The 9,403-nt window shown below is 28.7% G+C and overlaps 1 non-coding gene and 1 pseudogene across 1 annotated transcript; one reads left to right on the plus strand and one right to left on the minus strand.

Moving 5' to 3' along the window:
• Positions 1 to 2,744: 2,744 nt before the first annotated feature.
• Positions 2,745 to 8,078, minus strand: LOC140871065 (uncharacterized; annotated as a pseudogene).
• Positions 8,079 to 8,136: 58 nt separating this feature from the next.
• LOC140871090 (small nucleolar RNA R71) lies at positions 8,137 to 8,247 on the plus strand. The gene has a single exon (XR_012147605.1). It is a non-coding gene; the product is annotated as a small nucleolar RNA R71 (small nucleolar RNA).
• The last annotated feature ends 1,156 nt before the right edge of the window (positions 8,248 to 9,403 follow it).

Below are 9,403 nucleotides of genomic sequence, written 5' to 3' on the forward strand. Positions count from 1 at the left end.
GTTTGATGCCTTAGACCACCGATTCAGCCTTTCTTTTCAACATAGAACACGTAGGATATTTTGTGTAGATGTGTTTGGACAACTCATGCACCCCTTTTGGATAACATATGAAATACTTATGATATTTTTACTCCAAGCTGGTCATAGTAAAAGTAAATCTATCTCCATTTTGATGTTTGATTATTTTGATCATCTTAATGAAGTTTTTGGAATTTCTTGTCTTCTACAAAGTTGAAGATGCCTCTTTTGTGATTCTACAGGTTTTGAGATTACTCCATTATGACCTCTGTAGCTTGAGTAATTTTATTTTTACCAAACCTGCGTAAACCGTAAAATACAACATTTTAGTAAAACATTTAAATATAAACACATAACACTAAAATAATACAACTTCATAATTTTAATTAAACTTAAATTTTAAAACACACTTTTTAACATATAAATAATTACAAATTTTAAGTTTCATCACACCCCCAAACCGGATAATTACTAGTCCCTTAGTAATAAAATATCATAAAATATCATAAAATCACAAGTTAGATTTTTATTCCTTAATATATATATTTAAATTTGCAAACTTTGAAATTTTAAAAACACACTTGTGAGGAGATCATATGTTTATTTATAAATCTCATTATCAACCAATATATCAATATGTAATTGGATGGGCTATACATATATATTTCACACAATATCAAAATATTAAATATATATAATTTCTTTTTTTTTACATAAATATTTTCTAAAAACTTTGAGAATAATATAATTAAAAGGATAATAGAAATCATTTTCATAACATGTATATCATCAAGAATATTAATGTAAAAGTCTCAACTCCATATTCTCTCGGGTTAAAGTATTTCATATATAGCTGTTTTTCACTCATGGAGTTGGAAGAAATTATACACTCTTTGAAAATGGCTAGTAAAGCAGACAATCAAATAACCTAATATTGAAAATAAGATAGGATGATTTACAAAGAATAAACCCATTTTTTTTTTTTGTTTTTTTTGTTTTTTTTTTTTTGCTTGGCTGCAAAATTGTTTTTACATAATCAAATACCTCCAATAAACTTTGAAAATGTAACATTTTTTTTTTCAAAGTTTATTTATTTTTTTATTTTTTATGAGGTAAATCTATTACATTAATAATTATAGTAGAGATATTAATACTCTACATCTTTACAATCAAACTTCAAACAACTTTGCAGCCAATTTTCATTTTTCTTTTTTTTTTCTTTTTTTTTTTTTTTCAAAATGGGTTTAATCTAGTAATCAACCATTTCTTAATAATCAATAAAAGCTTATAAGTTGTTTTCTCAATTCTTACCCCTCACTCACAAAATTTATGTGAGTAACTATTGCACTTTTACAAATTAATTCCCTCAATTATACATGTTATTATTTATTCAATCAATATCACTTTAATTATATACTCATAAAAGTTTTAGAAAATATGTATTTGAAAACACACAATTATATATTATTTATAACTTATATCCCATCAATTATATATTTTCTATTAAATTGATAAAAAGAAGAATAAATAAACATCTATACAAAAAAACTTCATTTTCTTAGTAGTTTGCAATTTAAATATATACGAAATATTAAAATCTAATCTATTGTGATAAGATGATAAATAAAAACTAATGCGTGTCAGGAGTTTTTGACTCCTTACTCTGCCATTGAAAAAGAAAAATAAATATTATTATAGAAATATATTTTTTTTTAAATTTTAAATTTTTTTTTTTTTTTTTTTTTTTAGAGATAAACCCTCCCCCAAACTTGAATATGACATTGTTTTTAAATTTTTTTTTTTTTTTTTTTAATAAAGAGTACATGATGAAAGAGATATCACCTGGAATTATTGAAGATGAGGAACAAACACAAACCATTTCATGACATGTTGAATCAATGATCCAGTTTTCTTTTCTTACTAGTTGGTTGAGACCAATTGATCTTTGTTATAGCTGAATCAGGTTGATGAACAAAAGCTTGGAGATCATCAATTAATTGGTCTTCATTCGAAGCAGAGATGAGCATCCTTCGTGAATTTTCTGAAATAAAATTTTGTTCCACGGCTACATCGAGAAAAGTCAACAAACCATCATAATAGTTATTAATATTCAACAAGCCAACAGGTTTATTATGGATATTAAGTTGTGCCCAAGAAACAACATGAAAAATTTCTTCTAAAGTACCAAAACCACCAGGTAAGGCAATAAAAGCATCAGAATTTTCTATCATTTTAGTTATTCTCTCGTACATTGATGAAACTTTCAACTCTTCCCCAACCGTAACACCTGTAATATTTCCTTCAGCTAAAGCTGTAGGAATAATACCCAAAACCTGACTACCTCCAAGATGAGCTGCTGTTGAAATAGATCCCATTAACCCAATATTGCCTCCTCCGTAAACCAAGTGAATTTTTCTCTCTGCTAACTTTTTTCCAAGATTAATTGCTGCATCAACAAATATTTCATTCTTTCCAGTATTAGAACCACAAAAGACACAAATATTTTTCAATTTTTGTGAAGAAGATCCTGTCATGTTTTTTTCTTTTTTTTTAAAAAAAAAATATAGAGAGAGTTGAGTGATTTTATAAGGAAAACAAGGAATAAGACAGAAATAGGAATACAGATGTGAACAAAATGATGAAAATAGTAAAAAAATAATATATAATAATAACATGCATGCGTATAAACAGTGATGTGATTGTGGCTCACAGTGTTCCTTCAATATTTATGAGTCGAGGGTTGGCTTACCATCCAATTTTCTTATAAATTGGCAAATAGGGTCTTTTTTAGTCAGATTCCCAAGACCATCACCATGACGCTGCGCTTGGAATAGTTTCCATAAATGGAGAAGTTGACCTTGTACATCTCCACTAGAATGCGTCTCAAGAGTCAATGAGATATCATCCAATGACTCTTTACTCAGCCCATTCTTAATGAAATCAATTTTATCTTCTCTATTTGTGGAAACATATCCCAAAGATCTGCATTGTCTATTACAAGTCCATCTGGCACAATTATGACAAACATCTAACCTTTTAGCCCTTCTTTTCTTCGCATAGGTACTTTTTCCTAGTCCAGACATATTTCGAACAAGTAAGAATTTTGGAACTTCACCACCTAATCGAACCTTGGCTTCAATTATAAGACGAATATCCTCCGGGATTCCTTTTTGCATAAGCATTCTCAATCTTTCACATCTGCCTTCATAAATCATTCTCAGAACTTTTTTAGAAATAGATGGAAAATATTTACCAAGTTTTTTGATAGCTTCATCCATAATATATATTTATATATATATATATTCAATTATTTTGGGAAATTGAAATAAAACCGACTGAAAGTAGTCACGGAGTACCGTTATCCGCCACTTAACCGGGAAGTGAACTCAATTCTGCAAAAATAAAATAAAAATATAAGTAACAATTAAGTTGGATCATATAAAGGCATAAACTCTTCATTAAGAACTTCATTTTCTATAAACGGTTTAAGTCTTTGCCCATTAACTTTAAATACATTATTATTTTTAGGATTTTCAACATCAACAGCACCATGAGGATAGACAAATTTAACAATAAATGGTCCAGACCATCGCGATCTAAGTTTTCCTGGAAACAAATGCAAGCGAGAATTATAAAGTAAAACTTTTTGTCCGATTTCAAAAGATTTTCTCATAATATTTTTATCATGAAATGCTTTTGTTTTATCTTTATAAATCTTTGCATTTTCATATGCATCATTTCTTAATTCTTCTAGTTCATTTAATTGCAATTTTCTTGATTTAGATGCATCATCTAAATTAGTATTAAACGCTTTAATTGCCCAATAAGCTTTATGTTCAATTTCAACAGGTAAATGACAATGCTTTCCAAAAACTAATCTATATGGTGACATCCCCAATGATGTTTTAAATGCAGTTCTATATGCCCATAATGCATCACTTAATCTTAAAGACCAATCTTTTCGATTTGGATTGACTGTTTTTTCCAAAATTTGTTTTATTTCTTTATTTGCAAGTTCAACCTGACCATTCGTTTGAGGGTGATATGGAGTAGAAACTTTATGTGTAATACCATATTTTCTTAACAACGAAGAAAATGATTTATTTATAAAATGACTTCCCCCATCACTTATTATAGCTCTAGGTATTCCAAATCGACTAAAAATATTTTCTTTCAAAAATTTTATCACAACTTTATGATCATTAGTTCTACATGCAATTGCTTCAATCCATTTTGAAACATAATCGACAGCTACTAAATATAAGTGAATCCAAAAGATAATGGAAATGGACCCATAAAATCTATTCCCCAACTGTCAAATATTTCAATAATCATGATTGGATTTAAAGGCATCATGTTTCGTTTTGAAATTGAACCCATTTTCTGACAATTTTCACAAGATTTGCAAAATGAATGTGTATCTTTGAATAAAGAAGGCCAATAAAATCCACATTGAAAGATTTTTGCAGCTGTTTTCTTTGACGAAAAATGACCTCCACATGCCTCAGAATGACAAAATTTAATGACACTACTTACCTCATTGTCGGGTATGCATCGTCGAAAAATTTGATCAGGACAATACTTAAACAAATAAGGATCATCCCAATAAAATTTTTTGACCTCTTTCAAGAATTTATTTTTATCTTGTGAACTCCAATGAGAAGGCATTTTATTTGTCACAAGAAAATTTACAATATTAGCAAACCAAGGCATAGTAGTAGCATAAAATAGTTGATCATCCGGAAAATTTTCATTTATTGGTATTTCATTTTGAGATGATTCAGAAATTATTCTTGATAAATGATCGGCTACTACATTTTCTTTTCCTTTTTTATCTTTTATTACAAGATCAAATTCTTGTAACAACAAAATCCATCTTATTAATCTCGGCTTAGCATCTTGTTTATTTGATAAATATTTTATGGCAGAATGATCAGTGTAAACAATAGTAGTAGAACCAATTAAATAGGATCGAAATTTATCTAATGCAAACACTACTGAAAGTAATTCTTTTTCAGTTGTTGAATAATTGATTTGAGCACTATTTAAGGTTCTACTTGCATAATAGATCACATAAGGTTTACCTTCTTTTCTTTGTCCTAACACGGCTCCTACAGCATAATCACTTGCATCACACATTAATTCAAATGGTAAAGACCAATCAGGAGGTTGTAAAATAGGTGATGTAGTTAAAAGATTAATTATCTTTTTAAAAGCAGTTTCACATTCTTGAGTCCATTCAAATTGTGCATCTTTTGTTAAAAGATTTGAAATTGGTTTCGATATTATGCTAAAATTTTTATAAATCTTCTATAAAATCCCGCATGACCCAAAAATGATCGAATTTCTTTGATCGTGTTTGGTGATGGTAGATTAGCAATAACATCAACCTTAGCTTTATCAACTTCAATTCCTTTTTCAGATATGACATGCCCTAACACAATTCCGGATTTAACCATGTAGTGACATTTTTCCCAATTTAAAACAAGATTTTTTTCTTCACATCTTTTTAAAACTTCTTCCAAATTTTTAAGACAGTTTTCAAATGAGTTTCCAAAAACAGTTATATCATCCATAAAAACTTCCACAAATTCTTCAATCATGTCACTAAAAATACTTAGCATGCATCTTTGAAAAGTAGCCGGGGCATTACATAAACCAAATGGCATTCTTTTAAAAGCAAAAGTTCCGAACGGACAAGTGAAAGTAGTTTTTTCTTGATCTTCTAATGATATTGGTATTTGATAATACCCCGAATACCCATCAAGAAAACAATAATAAGGATTACCTGCCACTTTCTCTAAAATTTGATCTAAAAATGGTAACGGAAAGTGATCTTTTCTAGTTGCATCATTTAATTTTCTATAATCAATGCACATATGCCAACTAGATGGAATCCTAGCTTGTAATAATTCTCCCTTTTCATTTTTTATAACAGTGATGCCTGATTTTTTTGGTACTACTTGTGTTGGACTTACCCATTTACTATCCGAGATTGGATAAATAATTCCGGCATCTAATAGTTTTAAAACTTCATTTTTAACAACTTCTTTCATGTGTGGATTTAATCTTCTTTGTGGTTGTTGATATGTTTTAGCATTTTCTTCCAAGTGAATTCTATGTGTGCAGATTAAAGGATTTATACCTTTTATATCTTGCAAAGTCCATCCAATTGCATTTTTGTGTTTTTTAAGTAGTGTTATTACATCTTCTTCTTGTTTTGGTAAGAGGGTAGAAGATATTACAATAGGATATGTTTGATTTTCACCAAGAAAAGCATATTTTAGTTCTATTGGCAAGGGTTTTAATTCAAGTTTTGGATGATCATTTTCTTTTACTTCTTCAAGTTCATTAATTTCTTCAAATAACTTTGATTTAAAAACATTTTTTGAATCAAAACTTTCCACTAAACAAACTTCAGATTGTTGATTTAAGTTTTCTTGGTGTATATTTTCTTCCACAATTGTTTCTATTGCATTATCATCTTCATCTTCATTAATACTTGGTTGTTTACATAAATTGAACACATTAAGTTCTAAAGTCATATTTCCAAAAGACAATTTCATTATTCCATTTCGACAATTAATTAAAGCATTTGAAGTTGCTAGAAATGGACGTCCCAATATTACTGGAATTTCGTTATGTACTTCTATTGGTTGTGTATCCAAGACAATAAAATCCACAGGATATATGAATTTATCGACTTGAACTAACACATCTTCTACGATACCTCTAGGTATTTTGATTGACCTATCGGCTAGTAAAAGAGTGACAGATGTAGGTTTTAAATCTCCCAACTTAAGCTTTTCATAAACTGAATAAGGAATTAAATTCACACTTGCTCCCAAATCTAACAAAGCTTTTTTAATTTTATTTTTTCCAATAATACATGAAATTGTTGGACAACCGGGATCTTTATATTTCAAGGTAGAATTATTTTGAATAATAGAGCTTACTTGCTCCGTTAAGAATGCTTTCTTCTTTACATGCAATTGTCTTTTCACAGTACATAAATCTTTTAAAAACTTTGCATAAGAAGGCACTTGTTTAATAGCATCTAATAATGGAATATTTATTTTTACTTGTTTAAAAACTTCATAAATATCAGAATCATTTTTTTGTTTTTTATTATTTACTAATGCATGAGGAAAAGGAACATGTTTATTTATTTTATCATCAATTTTCTTATTTTTAGGACTCAAAGCATCATCTTTCTCAAAAGTATCAGGATTTGAATCCTTACTCTTTGAGTTTAATTGATCTTTGTTTTCATCACTATATGGATCATTAACTATTTTACCACTTCTAAGAGTAATAACAGATTTTACTTGATCAAATTTTTCTTGATTTTGATTTTTAGGATTAGGTTGTGGTTGAGATGGAAATTTTCCTTTTTCATGAATATTAAGTGCAGATGCAAATTTTGCAAGAGTTTCTTTCAAATCATTCATAGATTGAATGTTTTGAATATTGATAGACTCTTGCTTTTGAATGTATGCATGAATTTCATCTTCAAAATTTTTTCTTGGAGGTGGGATATAAGGAGCATAACCTTGATGATTTTGGTTATTTTGAAAAGGTTGTTGTGAAGGTTGTACATTATTATCGTTCCTCCAACTAAAATTGGGATGATTTCTCCAACCAGGATTGTATGTTTGTGAAAAAGGATCTAATGTTGGTTTTTTAAAATTGTTAACATAATTGGCTTGTTCATGGAGACATTCTTTAAATGAAGGCAAAGTAGGACAATTTTTTGTAAGATGATCATGTGTGTCACATATATGACAAACAATTTCTTGAACACATTTTAATTGATCACTCTTTTTCATTTCTAATGAATCGATTTTTCTTGCTAAAGATGCAAGTTTAGCTTGAACATCTACATCATCTCTAAGATGATAAATACCACCTCCATTTGTTGAATTATTGGTTTTACTTGGTGGTTCAATTGAGCCTATATTATCCCAATTTTGAGCATTTTCTGCTAATGACTCCAAATATTCCATAGCTTCATTTGGGTTTTTATCTTCAAAAGTTCCATTACACATGAATTCTATCATTTGCCTATCTTTAGGTATTAAACCTTCATAAAAGTGAGAAACTATTCTCCATATTTCAAAACCATGATGTGGGCATGTATTAAGTAACTCTTTATATCTATCCCAACATTGATAAAATGTTTCCCCTTGTTTTTGAGAAAAAGTTGTAATTTGTCTTTTAAAAGAGTTTGTTCTATGGGAAGGAAAAAACTTTTTTAGAAATTGTTGTTGCATTTCTTCCCATGATCTTATTGAACTTGATCTCAAATTTTGCAACCATGTTTTAGCTTTATCTTTTAAGGAAAAAGGGAAAAGCTTTAATCGAACAGTATCCATGCTACAATTTTGATCATTATAAGTGTTGCAAACCTCCTCAAATTCTCTTAAATGCAAATATGGATTTTCAGAATCTAAGCCATGAAAATTTGGTAAAAGTTGAATGACTTGTGGCTTAAAATTGAAATTAGATGCATCAGGAGGAAAAACTAAACAAGATGGTGTACTAGTTCTTATTGGATTCATATGGTGCCTAAGTGTTCTTGGTTGTTCATGTTCTTGATGATGATGATTATTATTATTATCATCTTGATTATTAGAATTATCGCCCATGTTTAAAATATTTTCAGTTACTCGAACAAGTCTACCACTTTGTTTACGACTCCAAACAATCATACAATAAAAAACAACATACTATTTACATAATAACAAAATTAAACTTAATTTATACCTCCCCGGCAACGGCGCCAAAAACTTGCTACAACTTAAATTGTAATTCACCCAAGTGTAGGTTGTCTGCAAGTAATATACTCGTGAGTACGAGATCGATCCACGGAGAGGATGTTGTAAGTTTAATTTTAGCAATAATATATTATAGATGAAAATATTATTATAAAACTTCAAATACACAAATTATAAAATTGTCAAGGTTTCAAAGGTTCATTGTTGGTTTATTTAAGATTGCTTAATAAAAATAAATAAAAGAAACTAAAATAAAAATAAACATAAAAGAACAATGAAATATTTAAACAAGTATATCATATAATATAGTTCCCACTATATTAATATCAACCGATATTTAATACATGGTACCCATAATATATATATAAATGCATAAATATAAATTGACATAAAAGTAAATGTTAGATCAAATCACAATATTTTATTTAGAACATCCGGCAGAGCCACGCTATCGTCTAAATAAAATATATGACTTTATGTTAGATGCGATAAAGTAAATGTTAGTTGCGGAAAAGTAAAAGTTAGATGCGAGAAAGTAAATGTTAGTTGCGGAAAAGTAAATGTTAGTTGCGATAAAGTAAAAGTTAGATGCGAGAAAGTAAATGTTA

Source organism: Henckelia pumila, unplaced genomic scaffold, assembly GCF_033568475.1.
Source record: "Henckelia pumila isolate YLH828 unplaced genomic scaffold, ASM3356847v2 CTG_38, whole genome shotgun sequence".
In the NCBI taxonomy this organism is placed as follows: Eukaryota; Viridiplantae; Streptophyta; class Magnoliopsida; order Lamiales; family Gesneriaceae; genus Henckelia; species Henckelia pumila.